General features: G+C 37.3%; 1 pseudogene; it reads right to left on the bottom strand.

Moving 5' to 3' along the window:
- Positions 1 to 11,025: 11,025 nt before the first annotated feature.
- LOC149991545 (actin, cytoplasmic 1 pseudogene) lies at positions 11,026 to 12,156 on the bottom strand (annotated as a pseudogene).
- Between the last annotated feature and the right edge of the window lie 5,372 nt (positions 12,157 to 17,528).

The following is a 17,528-nucleotide window of genomic DNA, read 5'->3' as shown; positions in this document are numbered from 1 at the left end:
GTATTCAAGGTTCATCTCTCAATATTCCCTGCTACTCAACCAACATTAATCTAATTAAAATTGTTTCTAATCCCTAAATATATTCTTTGTTTTTTCATGTCTTTCCCATGTAGTACACCTTTCTTCCATCTCTGTCTATAAAAAACTGGCTAACCTTCAAAACACAAATAATTTCTTTATTTCATCCAGAACATGGTCAGTGTACCTAGTAAGTGCTCAATATATACCAAGTTGATTGTCTCACAGATAACAAACCACAAGACGCTACCTTTTACTCCTGGGAAAAAATCATCTAGAGCATAAGTGGATCTGGAATTCTCCCTTGAGTTTAAGGGTTTGAGTTCTATTTGACAACTTTGGTAAGGCAGATGATAGAGGATAAGCTTGTATCATTAGAAAGAGTGAAGTATTCATTATATTCTATAGTATGTGAAACAACTCAGAATCACAGCCAGATGGCATAAAGTTTTTCCATCTGGATGAGGATGAGTACAAAAAGATACCAAACTTATAAAGTCAGAAAAGATCCAGGAGGGCCTTAAGTGATACATACACTATTTGTTCCCAAATATGTGAATCATATTTAAGAACCATAGCTATTAAAAAATGAGGAAACAATTTCCAGAGAATATTTATCAGGGAATACCAACAAAGTAAATATCAGACACAACAGATTTAAAAAGGTTCTGACACACATAGTTCAATGGCACAAGATAATAGTATTTAACTTGCAGTAATGTTCACACTTTTGATTTTGTTTAGCACAAATCATCACCCATCTCCAGGGAGAGAAACATAGGTGTCCATCCATTAGCATAATAGTATAATTGCTTCAAGATTTATATAACATTGGTGATTTTTAAAATTCTATTCAGCCTAAAGCATTTCAAGTTGGAGTACGGCCACAGGATTCTTTGCTAGCATTACATTTTTTATTTTGACAAGAGTCAAAAGATTAATACAAAAAGAGCTACATATATTTCACCTAGATTTACCAATTATTAATATTTTCCATCTTCTTTCATTAACATATAACTTGACTGTAGGTGTAAAACAAAGCCAAAACATAAATTTAAAACTAATTATAATTATGTGGCAATGAGATGACAATGTAAACAACTCTAGAATTTTCTGAAAACACATGATCATCAGTGATCCATGGCAGAAAATGACTTTGAGTTTATACATTTTTAAACATATTCAGTAAACTGTCAGGTTTAGAAATACAAGTTCAGACATATGCTGATTTCTTCCTCCAGCTCAGTACAGATTCATACACAATTAATGATGCAGCACAGTGGAAAACAAATGAAGTGAACAAAAACAACATAAACCACACCACAATTTTTTTATTTAAATCTCAGATTGTCCCACAAAGGATTTAAGGTTGCTTTCAAAAAGACATGCTACACAAAAGAAAACAAATAAATACTTGACAGGGTTGGTATGATAGGAAAAACCAGACAGAAATAACATTGGAATTCCAGGGCAGAGGGTCCTATAAAGTTACAGCAACTTGGCTGTTTGCTTTCTAGTGGATAAACAAAAAGTAAACATGATAATGAACATGACTCACAGTACCCATAAGATAGAAAAGCTGAAGTGTTTCCTAGGCAGCTTGTTTGTTTGTGATATATAAATCTGAGAGCAGTTTTTTCTATGGGTCCTGATAGAGAGGCTACTGTGGGAAGCAGGGCATGAAGTTTCTGACCATGCTTTATGGTAAGATATGACAATGAGTTTCATTTGGTTTCTGCCAATTCCTTCAGGCTCAGTAAGTGGCCTAGTGCTCAAGTATCATGTCATTCTGTAAAAGCAGTTTCTTTACTGAATGGCTATTTGGCACTGAGTAAAGCCATCCAAATCTCCAGCTCTGATAATATTACAGTATGACTCTAAAGTAATATTTAGAAAATCCAGAGCAGACACAGACCAGGGCATATGAATGGATTAAGTTTGGGAGAGAAGGTAGGGACAGATGGGAAGTTCATGAATAAGCTGCAAAGATTTTCTTAGAGAAAACCTTGATTTTATGTCAACCGATACATTGAAACATTCTAACTCTCCAGAGCAGTAAAATGCAATAAATGCTACCTTACTGAGTCAGGTAATGTACAATCTTCACTGTCTTCATAATAACATGTCAAGTAGAATACTTCCTAGGAATTTAGGAAACATATCTTGCAATTATAATTTATTGCATCTATATTTGTATACAATGGGCCAAGCTAAAGTGGAAGATTTTCTTAAGGAAAATATGACAATCTTATTGTCTTGTCTTGACCTTTCTTTAAAATATTATGGAACAAAGAGACCTGGTACAGATATTCATGTCAATGAATGCAGAAAGCCCCATAAACTACTAAAGCACATTGTTTTTCTCCTTTCTGGAAATAGTCTGCACTCTATGGACATTTTTAATAAGAAAGTTTTAGTCTAAACCTTCTAATAACTCCCCACTCCTTAAGTGTGAGCTGTGTACTTTATCTTAAAGCATATTATCATATCAGTTATCATATATGTGCATTCACTCATTTAATAAATATTTGTGGAATGCCCATTATGTTTTAGGAACTATTCTAGACACTGAGAGACAGCAGTGAATCAAAGGGTCAAAACTACTGCCTTATATTCAGGTTAGGAAGAAAAACAATAATAAATACATGTCTGGTGATAAATACAATGAAGAAAAATAAATGAGGTAAGAGAGATGGATAATAGATTCATAGCAGTCAAGCTCTTTCATATGGGATAATTGAGGACAGTCTTGCCTATTAAGGCACATCTAAGCAGAGATCTAAAGGAAGTGAGGAAGTGAAGAAGTGAGGTATATGGATATTAGGAAAAAAATGATTCAGGAGAGGGAATGGTAAGTGAAAAGTCCCTGAAGCAGGAGTGTGTTTTGTCTGCTAGAGGGATAGCAAGAAGGCAATTGTGGATGGAGCAGAGAGGATGAAAGATAGAGTTATAGGAGCTGAGACCTGGGAGGTACCTAAGGAAAGAGCTTGCAGGGCCTTGTGGGCCATGGCCAAGACTTTCATTTTATGGTAAGAGAGATAAATTTGAGGTGTGTATTCATTGAGGTTCTGGAGGAAAACAGATGGCACAGTCAAATTATGTTAACTTTAGGAGAAGTATAACAAAGGATCTAAGAAAGATCTGTATGTATGATATAGAGGGCTGTAGCCGCTGTGTGGAGCCAGGATTGGAATATGAGCCCATAAGTACGATGCTGCCAGTCCCACATTCTGGGGGGTTTAGAAGTAGAATAGGAATGCAATGTACTCTTTGAAGCTAATGAAGCCTGCTTGCTATGTGTAGTCCCAAAATCTTATCAGTAGAATGTGAAAACAAAATGTTTAAGTAAAAAGAGACATCTGAACTTCTATGATACGCCTTGGTGCCTCACAGTCTTGCTACCTATCTCCCTTTGCTGACTTATGTTTCCCTTTATTATTATTCCCAACCACTTGGTGGGGATCTGCATGCTTACCCCATGCATTTCTTCATGTAGAAAACTCAATAAAACCCCCGACTGAGAAAAGAGTGATCAGTGATCTATGAGAGACACTCACCCTTCTCCCTCCTCAGACAATTTGTTTCTGAGTCAGTTCTTTCATCAGCGCCAAGGGATCTGCGGGACAGGGAACCTCGCAAGTAGCATACTGGAACAGGGACCAGCAAGAAGGGCTCACTGGAGTGCTTCTGGCTACAAGCCAAGGATGCAGACAACATGTCTAGACAGAGGGGAGCATTGGCCACATTCATCCTGGGGGAAGGGACAGTGGCACCGTCTTCATTGGTAAAGCCACCAGTTACCAGGAAGAGTTCTGTCTTTTCTAAAACTTCTTAGCTATTTGGTCCATGTCTGTATATTCATTTTCAGTTTTACTCTCTCTCCCCTCAAAAAATTGCCACATTTTATGGGCATAGGTCAAGATAGTTCTTAAGAGAGAAAGCAAGATCCAAGCCTGCAACAAAAAGCCCTAGCTTTTCCAAGAACTAGTCTTTTAACTAAGCCTTCTTTTTCAAATTGCCCTGCTCAAAAGTCTCTTTCTTTTTTCTCAGACCACTCCATTTATGTATCTACCACCCCCATTTCTATCTGCTTTACAAAGTAATTGCTGTGTTTGTTTTCCAGCCAAGCAGCCACCTAATCACTTAGCAAGAGGTGACACTATTCATTGCCAACCTAACCCAAGCCTTTAAAGTTGTGAAAATGTTTTTCCTATATTTGCCTAAAAGCTAAGGTTCTGTTTAGTAAGATAATTATGTGTTGTGGTATATTACTCAAATACTTAACTAGTATTCAAAAATTCATGTCTCTCAATGCTGAGAACTGAATTCTTGTCAGCCTATATTAATGTTATGTGCCTTTTATTATCACTTTAAATAGTCAAATATCATTTCATAGTATATATTCCTTAGTTGACAAAATTTCTAAGATTTAAAATTTAGAAGACTTCCTTATAGCTTTGGGATATATCAAAGAGCCCTTGAAATATCTCAAGAATTTATTATTTTTTTCTTACAAAGAAGAAAATTCTAGACCAATCGGACTTAATACATTTTAAAATACTTGGAAAGCTTTGTCAAATAAGAAAATTTTACAAAAATCTCCAAAAGTCTGCAAAATTCTAATTATTTATAATTCTAATAATTATTTTAAAATGTAATATTGTAGATTGCATATATTACAAAGCATCTAAGCATGTAAATCATAAATAGTCTGTGTAAATTAAAAAGTGAAAAAAAGGAAGGTGAAAGCAAGAAATTAAGAAATAAAGAAAAAGACACATACCACATCCATGTGTGGCATGGGAAAGAAAAACATCGAAAGTGAAAAAGAAACAATAAGGAAAAGTAAGCATATAAGTCTTTAAAAGAGTAACTAAATTCTAAACCTAGAAACTACTAAGACCTAAAAACAATAGGGTAATTAACCTGCTATTCCAACCCATATAAGAAATAGCAGAATGCCTGCCTCTCCAACAGAAAGAAATAAAAGGTGACACTTTTAAACCTCAGCTGTTTTTCAACTACAGCCTGTTATCTCAGCCCTTTTTCTCCAGCCCCTGCCCTGGGAGAGCAGGGCAGGAGTGGGGTGGCCATTCTAGGGCAGAAACTCTTAAATGTTACCTTTGTAACAGAAGCTGGTCAAATATTTGTAAGAAATTGCAAAAAGTAGGTAAATAGGCCAGACAGAACAACTTAAAAAATTCCTCCAAAAAGAAATAAAAAACAACTCAAAAAATGTATGTTAAAAAAGAGGAGGAAAAGCAAAACTTCAAAAAGCTGCAGAATATCTCTGCAAATCTAAAAACTTTTAGCTGCCAGATACTGAGTTTGAGTATAGTCATTCACAGTATGGAAAAGAACAAGAATTGAAAGCATGTTATGGTTAAATCTAAAAAAAGTAAAGGCTATTTATAATGTTTATGAATATTGCAGAAGGTCTATAAAAAGTAATAATAATAAAAAGAAAACAGATATAAAAGTTTTATACCTAAGAAAAGAAAATCTCAGCTTCTTGTGTTCTGATTTTATAAAAGTGTATTTTGGTCTGTTCTGTTGTGAAATTCTCTGTATCTGTTTTTGACCAATAAAACCTAAGAAAGGCCATCTGTAAACTGGTCAAGGAAAATGCCTTTTGCCATCTGGGACACAGGAAGGGTCATTCATGGCTGATAAGTGTTCCAGCCTAGTCAAGTGAGTATGTCTCTGCCAAGGGCATGTCTCTAAGAGGCCAGTGGATACACTGGTGAGAGAGGGCCTAGCTGTCTGTGTTTTGGGATTATTACTCTGGTTATGCTCTAAAAGGAAAAATTGAGATTTCCCGGGAGAAGTTAAAACTTCACATGAAAGAAAGGGAACAAAAAAGTATAAGGTGTAAAAATAAAAAAGGGGAGTTAAAAGTTTATAAGAGTTTTAAAAAGAAATTACATGGTTTTAATAATGAAAGATATAATGCACAGAAATATAGTTTTGAAGGACAAGGGTTTTTCTTCACACTTTTATGTTTTTATCCCTACCTGATCCCTCCAATATTTGACATTCTAAAGAAGTAAGCAATAACAAAAGATTTCTTGGCATAAAACTAATAAGACCAGTTGCTAATAATGGTTTTGTCAACAGAGGCTTTGATTGGAATGTCATGCCTAAAGGAGACATGGCTAGGCTCTGGTTGTTACCAGGAAGCCCTGGAAAACGGAAGTTGACTTTCAAGGCTAGTGAAAGCCAAGGAGCAAAAAGCCTGATACCCTGGTTGGTTTTGCAGTTCATGGCAATCTTTCTAGGAAAGGAACAAAGGTTACTTTCCTAGAAAGATTGCTAGAGAAACCTTAAGGCACAATGGAAAACTTAAAGGACTTATGAAAGACGTGGGTTTTAGAGGCAAGGCCAGATGACAGGTGTGTGGCTCAACTTCTGTGCCCAAAGCGACAGACTGAAAGTCAACCTAAAGATTCCTAACATGAGTTCCAGAAAAGCAGACCTAAAGATGATATGTAATCAATTGCTACTCTTGTGTTTATGCAAATGAATGGGCTAAATTTAAACTGGATTTAATGCAGTCCTTTTAATAACAAGCAGGGTAATCTTAAGGGGAAAAATCATGATTTGAGGAAAATCACAATGCTCGGTGGTAAACTATAAACCAGTACAGCTAACTGTCTTTAAAAGTTTGTTTTCACTTAAAAGTTAAAACTAGGTTTGTAACAGCATCAAAAATGTTCAATATGCAGGCAAGGAAGATCTGTCAAGTTACCACTGTTAAATATCATTCCAGGAAAGACCCTGTAACTGGATGTCTCCACAGTTTTACAGATTCAAAAACTGGTTTGTGGGTTATGTTGTGCGAATAATCTCATTACCTGAGTAATTGTCTGCATGTATAGGGCTCACTTAAAAAGCCCATCTGTGTCACCGCCTCCTGAGACTCAAAGAAAACGACAAGGATGCCAGTTTATTCAGCAATGCCAGCCCTTGAAAACCAAGCATGCTGCTGCCTGGGGACAGCCAACTGACCTAACCTGGACTTTACAAAACCCTTCCTCATGTGGGAAGGCCACTGTCCCCTCCCCACTCCCACTCTATTAGGGATTTCTAGATCCAAGGGTGAATAGAATGATGGCCATGTCCAGCTTGAAGCAGCTAGAGGAGCACGAGACCTTCGCCCATTGTCCTCTGTAAGATTATAAAGGGTCTTAAGTCTGAGAGGAGGAATTGTTACAGAGAAAAGTCCCCCCAAATTCCCCAAAGCCTGCGGTTGGGGGATAGAAAAAAAACAACTTTCAAAATGCCTTTGTAAATTGTTTGCTTATGACAAAATACGGAAAAGCAAGTAGCAGATTTCATTAGCCTTACCACTATATCTCAGATAATTAACAAAAAAGGTGAAGATGTGGAAGACTGGTGTGTATGATACAGAGGGCTGTAGCCACTGTGTGGAGCCAGGACTGGAATACGGGTCCATACGTCTTAAACAGCTAGCAAATGTGCCCAACATACCATGCTGCCAGTTCCACATTCCTGGGGGTTTAGAAGTAGAATAGGAATGCAATGTACTCTTTGAAGCTAATGAAGCCTGCTTGCTCTGTGTAGCCCCAAATTCTTATCAGTAGAATGTGAAAACAAAATGTTTAAGTAAAAAGAGACATCTGAACTTCTATGATATGCCTTGGTGCCTCACAGTCTTGCTACCTATCTCCCTATGCTGATTTGTTTCCCTTTGTTGTTACTCCCAACCATTTGGTGGAGGTCTGCATGCTTACCCAGGGCATTTCTGTATGTAGCAAACTCAATAAAAACCCCTGACTGAGAAAAGAGTGGTTGGTGATCTCCTATGAGAGACACTCACTCTTCTCTCTCCTCAGACAATTCATTTCTGAGTCAGTTCTTTAATCCACGCTGAAGGATCTGTGGGACAGGGAACCTCGCAGGAACTATTTATAAAGTATATAGGTAGGAAAAACAGAAAGGTTAATGCAGTAACCCCAGGCTAAAATCTGCTGGACTTTTTATAACTCCTATGATTGGCAAGGTAAGGAAAAACACAGGGGCTCTGTAGGACTGTGGAAACAGCTGTGAGAGGGAATGAAACCTTTCTTAAGGATGCAGCCAGTACTCAGTCACCCTCCAGGTAGGGAGTCTGGAGAATAAATACTCCAACCTTTCTCCTTCCTGTTTATTCTCCTGTTGTGGCTCCCATATGTCTAAACCCAAAAGAAAGCCAGAGAACAAATGAGCACTTTAACATATCTTACAGAGTTCAGCTCTCCATGGCAGAGAGTAGGGTACAGAGGGTAGAAAATAGATTGAGAAGAGAAAGTAGAAGATATCCAATATAAGCAAGAGAAAACGTTGAGCTGGTTAAAGACTGAATATGTACATTTTCAAAAGATACCATACTCAATTTAGGAAGATTTTGGTAAACTCTTATGCTCTGGGACTGATCAAACTGATACGTAATGTTGAGTAGAAAGAAGAATTCAGGAATAAGTGTCTCCATCAAACACTGTTATTGACTTCAGAACTACTGACATCTTTTGTTATATTAAAAAGTAGGTAATATTATAGAATAATTGGCAGTTATGCTACATCTCAACAGCATGCAGCTTTATTAAAACCACTGGTATGCTTCAGTGCAGGAAGCTCCTGATGATACCACCAAAGAAAATTTTGTCTTTTGTGAGTTCTTGTGAAAACTTCACTTTTTAAAGCAGATGATATACTTACAAAATTTCTTTGCCAACAATAACCAAAAAATCTTTGATGCTTTATAGATAGATGAGGCTCATTCAATGCTTTGGTGACCCTTCTGGTTATGCTTTTATTTTTTCTTAAAAAGGAACTTCAAGCTAGACCCTAATTCATTGTTTTCTTGTTTTATAAATAAACTAAACTTTTAGAACAGCTTTAGATATAAAGGAAGAAATGTGAAGATAGCACACAGTTTCTATATACCCTGTACCCAATATCTCTTATTATTAACACTTTACATTGCTATGATACATTTGTCACAACTAATGAACCAGTATTGATACATTATTACTAACTGAAGTTAATACTTTATTCAGATTTCCTTAGTTTTTACCTAGTGTCTTTTTGGTTTGTTTGTTTACTCCACCATCCAGGACACCATATTACATTTAATCATTGTATCTCCTTAGGCTCTCCTTGGCTGTTATATTTCTTCAGACTTTTCTTGTTTCCAATAACCTTCATGGTTTGAAGGAATACTGGCCACGTGTTTTGTAGACTGCCTCTCAGTTGGAGTTTGTCTAATGTTTTTCATGATTAGATTTGGGTTGTAGTATTTTGAGAAGGCCACAAAGATAAAGTGCCATTTGTCAAATACTTATCTGGATCAATTGATATAATTGTGTTATTTTCTTTTATCCCACCAATATAGTAGATTGCATTGATTGATTTTCAAATGTTGAACCAGCCTTGTGTACCTGAAATAAATGCCACTTGTTCATTGTGTATACTCTTTTAAATACATTTTTAGTTTTGATTTGTTAATATTTTATGATTTTTGAATCTATGATCATAGGAGATATACTGGTGTGTAGTTTCTCATGTAAAAGGTACATACTATCAACATAACTGATCAATGTTGATATCGATCTTGGTCAAGTGGCTGAGGTAGAGTTTGTCAGCTTTCTCCACTGTAAAGTTACACTTTTATTCCCCTGTTTCCATACTGAAATTCTGAAAGTAAATACACACAGCCCACACTGAAGGTGTGGGGAGTTATGTTCTACCTCATTAAAAGAAGAGTAACCACACAAATTATTTGGACTTCTTTTGCACAGATTTGCCTATTCTCTCCCATCTACTTATTTATTTATTCAATCATTTATTAAACCAGTATGGATATAAATATTTATAACTAAGTGTTGGGTTAGCCAAGAAATCGGTATGGTTTTTTATCCATAAAATAAAAGACATTTTTCATTTTCACCAATGACTTTATTGATTTGGATATTTTGAGTATGTTGGCTATCTCTTGTGTGGTATAACATTGATTGTTCTCAATTAATGTCTTAATTTGATCGCTATCAACTTTAACTGGTCTACCCAACTGTGGAGCGTTGTCCAATGGGAAGTCTCCAGCATGAAACTTCAGAAGTCACTTTCAACATGTTTGATCAGTCATAGCACCTTCTCCATACACTGCACAAATTTTTGTGTGTGTTTCAGTTGTGTTTCTACCTTTCTTGAAATAATAAAGCATAATATACTGAAAATGTTGCATATTTTCTTCCATCTTTAATATTAAAATGGCTACACAAAAAAATCACCAATTTCGATGTTATTTTTAATACATGCTGATATGACAGCTGTCACAATAAAATCTAACAAAATTGTTTTGTGTGAAGTTAAAGACAACTAAGCACTACTAGAGCTTTCTTTCTTTCTTTCTTTTTTTTCTTTAAGGTGTGCACTTTATTGAACTGGTCTTAAGTCAGTGTACAGGTAAAGCCCTGGCTGCCTCCACATCTCAACCCATTCCCAGGGGGACCAAAAAGCCTTCACACATCTCAAGTTGGGGACACAAAGGGGGGCCATGATGGCTGGTCATTCAAAATAAAACAAAAAACAAGTATCAAGGTGAAGATTTAAAAATTTGGATTATGTAATTTACACAAAAGCAATGCTGTTATCGCCAGTCCCCCACAAGGACTGGCCCTTCTTAGGGAGAAATGGGTGGCTTTGAGGCAGGCAGGGGACTTCCTGTAACAATGCATCTCATGGTATTTGGAATGACTATTAAAAAAATGAACAATGTACAATCAAAGTCCTCGGCCACATTGCAAAACTTTGGGGATGCTCACTCCAACAGACTGCTGTCACCTTCACCATTCCAGTTTTTAAATCCTGAATCAAGCACAATTTTTTTTTAAAAAAACAAAAGAAAACAAAACAAAAAAACAAATAAAGCCACGCCAATCTCATCTCGTTTTCTGCACAAGTTAGGTTTTGTCAAGAAAGGGTGTAACCAACTAAGTAACAGTCCTCCTAGAAACATTTGCAGTGGACGATGGAGGGGCCGGACTCATCGTACTCCTACTTGCTGATCCACATCTTCTGGAAGGTGGACAGGGAAGCCAGGATGGAGCCGCGGATCCACACAGAGTACTTGCGCTCAGGGGGCACAATGATCTTGATCTTCATCGTGCTGGGCGCCAGGGCCGCGATCCCCTTCTGCATCCTGTCGGCGATGCCTGGGTACATGGTGGTCCGACCAGATAGCACCGTGTTGGCATAGAGGTCCTTACGGATGTCAACGTCACACTTCATGATGGAGTTGAAGGTAGTTTCGTGGATGCCACAGGATTCCATGTCCAGGAAGGAGAGCTGGAAGAGGCCCTCAGGGCAGCGGAACCGCTCGTTGCCGATGGTGATGACCTGGCCGTCAGGCAGGTCGTACCTCTTCTCCAGGGAGGAGGAGGATGCAGCGGTGGCCATCTCCTGCTCAAAGTCCAGGGCCACGTAGCACAGCTTCTTCTTGATGTCACACATGATTTCCCGCTCAGCTATGGTGGTGAAGCTGTAGCCACGCTCCGTAAGGATCTTCATGAGGTAGTCTGTCAGGTCCCGGCCAGCCAGGTCCAGAGGCAAGATGGCGTGGGGGAGGGTGTACCCCTTGTAGATAGGCACAGTGTGGGTCACCCCATCACCGGAGTTCATCACAATGCCAGTGGTGCAGACAGAGACATACAGGGACAGCACAGCCTGGATGGCCACGTACACGGCTGGGGTGTTGAAGGTCTCGAAGATGATCTGGGTCGTCTTCTCACAGTTGGCCTTGGGGTTCAGGGGGGCCTCGGTGAGTAGGACAGGGTGCTTCTCAGGGGCCACACACAGCTCATTGTAAAAGGTGTGATGCCAGATCTTCTCCATGTCATTCCAGTTGTTGACAATGCCGTGTTTGATGGGGTACTTCAGGGTCAGGATGCCCCTCTTGCTCTGGGCCTCATTGCCCACGTAGGAGTCCTTCTGGCCCATGCCCGCCATCACGCCCTGGTGCCGGGGTCGCCCCATGATGGAGGGGAAGACGGCCACGGGGGCATCATCATCCATGAAGCCGGCCTTGCACATGCTGGAGCCATTATGGACCACGAGCGCAGCGATATCATCATCCATGGTGAGCTGGAGGTGGAGTAGACTGGCAAAAGTGGAAGAGTGGCGAATGCAAGAGACCTGTGCTGGTGGGTGGACAAAGTCTCGGCAGTATACTAGAGAGAGCTTTCTTATGGAAAAAAACACAAATGAACTTTTTGGCCAACTCGGTATTTAATTTTAGGGATGCTATTGTAATTGGTGTTATTATTTTAATTTCTAATTCCAAATGTTCCTTGTTGATGTACAGGAAAGCAATAGACTTTTAGATATTTACCTTGTGTCCTGTGACCTTGGTATCCTCTATTATTAGTTCTAGAATATTTTTGAGGAGGGTAAGGAATGTGGATATTTTACATAGACAATAGTCATTTGTAAATGAAGACTGCTTTATTTTTTCTTTCCAAATCTATATACCTTTTATTTTCCTCTGTCCCCCTCTCCCTCCCAGCACCCCCATGACATTTTTTATTTTATTTTTTCTGTCTTATTGCTCAAGCTTGAACTTCTATATGACATTGAATAGGAGTGATGAGAGAAGACATTCCTACTTTGCTCCTGATCTTAGAGGAAAAGTGTCTACATTCTCACTATTAAACATGATGTTAGCTGTAGGATGTTCTTTATCAAATTGAAGGAGTTTCCCTCTATCCTAGTCTGCTGAGGGTTTTGTTAAGGAATGTGTTATGTTTTGTCAGATACTTATCTGCATCAGTTGATAAAATCATGTTATATTTTATTTTTATCCCATTGATATAGTGGATTGCATTCATTGATTTTCAAATGTTGAACCAGACTTGTATACCTGAAATAAATTCAACTTGCTCATTGTGTATACTCTTTTAGTACTTTGTTTTTTGAATCTGTAATCATAGGAGATATTGGTGTGTAGTTTTCTTTTCTTATAATGTTTTTATCTGGTTTTAGTATTAGTGTAATGTCCTCATACAAGAATTTTGGAAGTGTATCATTTGCTTTTATCTTCTGGAAGAGATTGTGGAGAATGGGTATGATTTCTTCCTTAACCTTAAATGCCAGTAATCTTCTGGGTCTGGCTCTTTATTTTTTACAGAGCTAATTTATTAATTCAAGTTATTTAATAGACACCTATTTCTTCTTGTGTGTATTTTGATAGTTTTGATCTTTCAAGGAATTGTTCCATATATAATGTAAGTTATCAAATTGTGGGCCTAAAGTTGTTCATTGTAGTTCCTTCATTATCCCTGTTATATCCATGGGAATAGTACTGATGACCCCCTTCCATTACTCGTATTGGTATTTGTGTTCTCTCTCTTTTTTTCTTGGATAGCCTGGCTAGAGGTTTATCAATTTTATTGATTTTCTAAAGAAGTAGCTTTTGATTTTGTTGATTTTCTCTGTTGTTTTCCTGTTTCTAGTTTCATTGGTTTCTGCTATAGTTTTCATTGTTTATTTTTCTCCTGCTTGTTTTAGGCTTACTTTGCTCTTCTGTCTCTAGTTTTGTAAGGGGAAATCTTACGTTGCAGAGTTTAGAGCTTCTTTTATAATATATGTATTTAATGCTATCCATTTCCTTTCAAACACTCTTTTTACCATATCTCATACACTTTGGTAAGTTGTATTTTAATCTCATTTAGTTAAAAATTTAACTCGTGTTATTGGGAATGTGGGGTTTATTTTCAAATATTTTGGAATTATCCAGCTCTCCTTCTGTTATTAACTTCCAGTTTAATTTCACTGTCATCTAAGATATACATTTTATGATTTCTACCATTTTCAATTTGATCAAGTGTGTTTTATGATGTGTTCTATAAATGCCCCAGGGTGCACCCTGGGGCTACAGGAATGAATGGATCTCCACCCTCTTTTTGGGAGTATGAGAATTTCTAGCCATGGGAGAATACATTCATTGCTACAAGGGGAAAGCAGGTCTGAGAGAACAAAGTAGGAAGTCAGTCTGTGCTTAGCAGAGTGGCAACTGTCTTGTGGTTAAGAGTGTGGGCTCAGAAGTCAGATTGCTTGAGTTTGACTGTCTTTGCAGGTGACTGACCCCCTCTGTGCCCTAATTTCCTCATCTGTAAAATGGAATAATAAAAGGACTCACTTCATCCAATCATTCTTCTATTCTATGAATACTTCTCAAGTACCTACCATGTGTCAGAGCCCTGGCTGGTTTGGCTCAGTGGATTGAGCATCGGCCTGCGAGCTAAGTGTCGCTGGTTCGATCTTCCAGTCAGGGCACATCAGAGAAGGAAAACTCTGATTCCAAAAAACCTCCGCTGCCTTGCGGCATACCTCTTCAGGGGAAAGGCTAAGGGAGTAAACCCCGACAGAAAATCCGGAGCCGGAGTCCCTAAGGCGGTTTGACGTTGTAGTCAACACCGGCAACTCCTGCGGCGCACCTGAAGCCAAGCTGTATTGACTCCGTCTTTCCCTGGGACCCTTCAGCTGCGAAGAGAGGGGGGGTCTGCTGCATGGGCAACAGCAGACCCTCCATATCACCCTGCCCAGGCTCTGTAGCTTCAGCTTCACTGGAGAGGACACTCCAGCGTCATCGCAAGATGTCGATTCAACACGGGAGGAGACAGATACCGTGTCACTCCCGAGTCGGACTGCACAGCCATTCTCGGCGGTGCAGATAGACTCTTAAGAAGCTACACCATCGTCTCTCGAGATAGACTCTTAAGAAGCTACACCATCGTCTCTCGAGACAGACGGCTGCCTCCTCTATAAATGCCAGACAGTTCAAATTAATTGATAGGACTATCAGCATTATCCTTACTGATCTATATCTTTAGTGATTTTTGTGCCTCTTGATTAATCAATTACTGAAATTAGAATATTAATAGTAACCTTTATCATTCCTTTTACTTTGATCATTTTTTACCTGACATATTTTGGCACTTTTTTGTTAGGTTCATATACATTAAAGATTATTATATCTTTTAGGAGAATTGATCCATTTATCATGTAATTTCTCTCTTTATCATTGATAATTTTTCTTGTTCTGAATGTTTTGTCTGAGATTAATATAGCTACTCCAGCCTTCTTAGTGACATCATATTATATTATCTATCTATTTACTTTTAATATGTCTTATTCTACATACTTAAAATGGTTTTTTTTGTAGACAGCGTAGAGTTGGGTCTTATTTTTTTATCCACTCTGACAATTTCTTTCCTTTGATTGGCATATTGAGATCATTTTAATTTTAAATCATTATTGATATAGTTGGATTGATATCTACTACATTTGTAACAGTTTCATAATTGTTCTTCTTCTTCTTTGTTCTCCCCTTCTTTTTCTGTCTTATCTAACTTTGAGCATTTTATGATTCTATTTTCTCTCCTTTCTTTGTATATCAATTACCTTATTTTAAAAATATTTTAGTCACCATTCTAAGGTTTGCAATATTCATTTTTTAAAAATTGAAGTCCACCTTCAAATAACACTGTAACGCTTCATGTGTAATGCAGTTTCATTATTCTTCCTCCTGTGTGACATCACTATCATGTAGTATAATAACCCAATATACTCTTATGATTACTTTAAGTTATCTTTTCTATCAGTTACAAAATTAAATATTCTTAATTTATTTCCTCTTTAGTGTTCTCTTTTATGTAGATACTAATTTCTGAGTTATATCACTTTTTTTCAGCTTGAAAACTTATTTTAATCTTTCTTGCAGGGTAAGTCTGCTGGTAATGACTTCCCTCAGGGTTTGCTTGCCTGAAAAAGCCTTTATTTCTCTTTCACTCTGAAAAAATATTAAGTGTATATAGAATTCTACATTGCTCTATTTTTTTTTCTGTTACCGTTTTATGTATTTCACTCCACTCTCTTTTTGCCTGCCTGTTTGTTTTTTGTTTGTTTGTTTGTTTTTTATGAGAATGCCACTATAGTGCTGATCCTTATTTTTCTTATAGGTCAGGTGTATTTTTCCCTCTGGATTCATTCAAGATTTTTCTCCTTGTCTTTGCTTTTCTATAGTCTAAATATGATATGCCTACGTGTGGGCTTTGTTGATATTTTACTTCTTGTTATTCTCTGAGCTTCATGCCTGTTATTAATTTTTAAAAGTTCTTAGACATTACTTTATTATTTCTTCTTCTGAGCTCTTTTTTCTTCTTTTTGTATAATAATTTAATATATAACATCTTTTTAAATTGTACCAAATTTCCTACATGTTCTGTTGTGTATAGTTTTTAAAAATTTATTTATTTTTCTTTGCATTCCAGTTTGGGAAGTTGCTGTGAATGGAAATTGCCATGATGGAGTCACTTATGTCAAAGGACGTAAAAAAAACGAAACTGGAAATTCACAAAGATGTTGCCTTATGCTCATGCCACCTATGAACTTTTTTTTTAATTAGATTTATCCAGGTGACACTGGTTAATAAGATTATATAAGTTTTAAATGTACAACTTTATGATATATCACCTGCATATTTATTACATTGTGTGCCCACCACCCAAAGTCAAATATTCTTCTGACACCATTTATCACCCTTTATCCTTTTCTATCTCTTCCCAACCCCTTCTTCCTCTGTTAAACATAATAGTGTCATCTGTGTCTATGAGGTTTTTTTTATTTGCTTTTCTTGTTTGTTCACTTACTGCCTTCAGTTTATAGAATACATATGAGTGAAATCATATGGTTCTTAACTTTTTATGTCTGACTTATTTTGTTTAGCATGATCTCAAGGTCCATCAATGTTGTTGCAAATGGCAGTATTTCATCTTTTCTTATGGCTGAGTAGTATTATATTGTATATGTCTTCTTTATCCAAACATTTATTGAAGGACACCTTGGTTGTTTCCATATCCTGGCCACTGTGAATAATGCTGCAATGAACATAGGGGTGCATATATCTTTGTGAATAAATGTTTTCAAGTTTGTACAGTAAATAACCAGAAGGAGAGTTGCTGGGTCATATGGTAACTCTATCCTTAATTTTTTGAGGAGCCTCCTTACTGTTTTCCATAGTGACTGTACCAGTTTACATTCCCACCAGCAGTGAATGAGGGTTCTTTTTTCTCTATAATCTCTCCAACACTTGTTATTACTTGTCTTACAGCCATTCTAACAGGTGTGAGATGGTATCTCCTTGCAGTTTTTTATTTGTGTTTCCCTAATAGCTAGTGAAGTTGAGCATCTTTTCATATATCTGTTGGCCACTTGTATGTTTTCTGAGGAAAAGTGTCAATTTTTAAATTGGATTGTTTGTTTGGTGTTGAGTTGTATGAGTTCTTATACATTTTGGGTATTAACCCCTTGTCAGAGTTGTTGTTTGCCCATGTGTTCATTCATTTGTTTGTTGTCTTTTTGTTTTGTTGGTGGTTTCTTCTGCTGTGCAGAAGCTTTTCAGTTTGATAAAGTCCCATTCATTTATTTTTGCCTTTACTTCCCTTGTTTTGGGG

Source organism: Furipterus horrens, unplaced genomic scaffold, assembly GCF_987537825.1.
Source record: "Furipterus horrens unplaced genomic scaffold, mFurHor1.1.pri manual_scaffold_17, whole genome shotgun sequence".
NCBI lineage: Eukaryota > Metazoa > Chordata > Mammalia > Chiroptera > Furipteridae > Furipterus > Furipterus horrens.
Note: the sequence above shows the minus strand (reverse complement) of the source record. Positions and strands in the feature narration are given on the sequence as shown.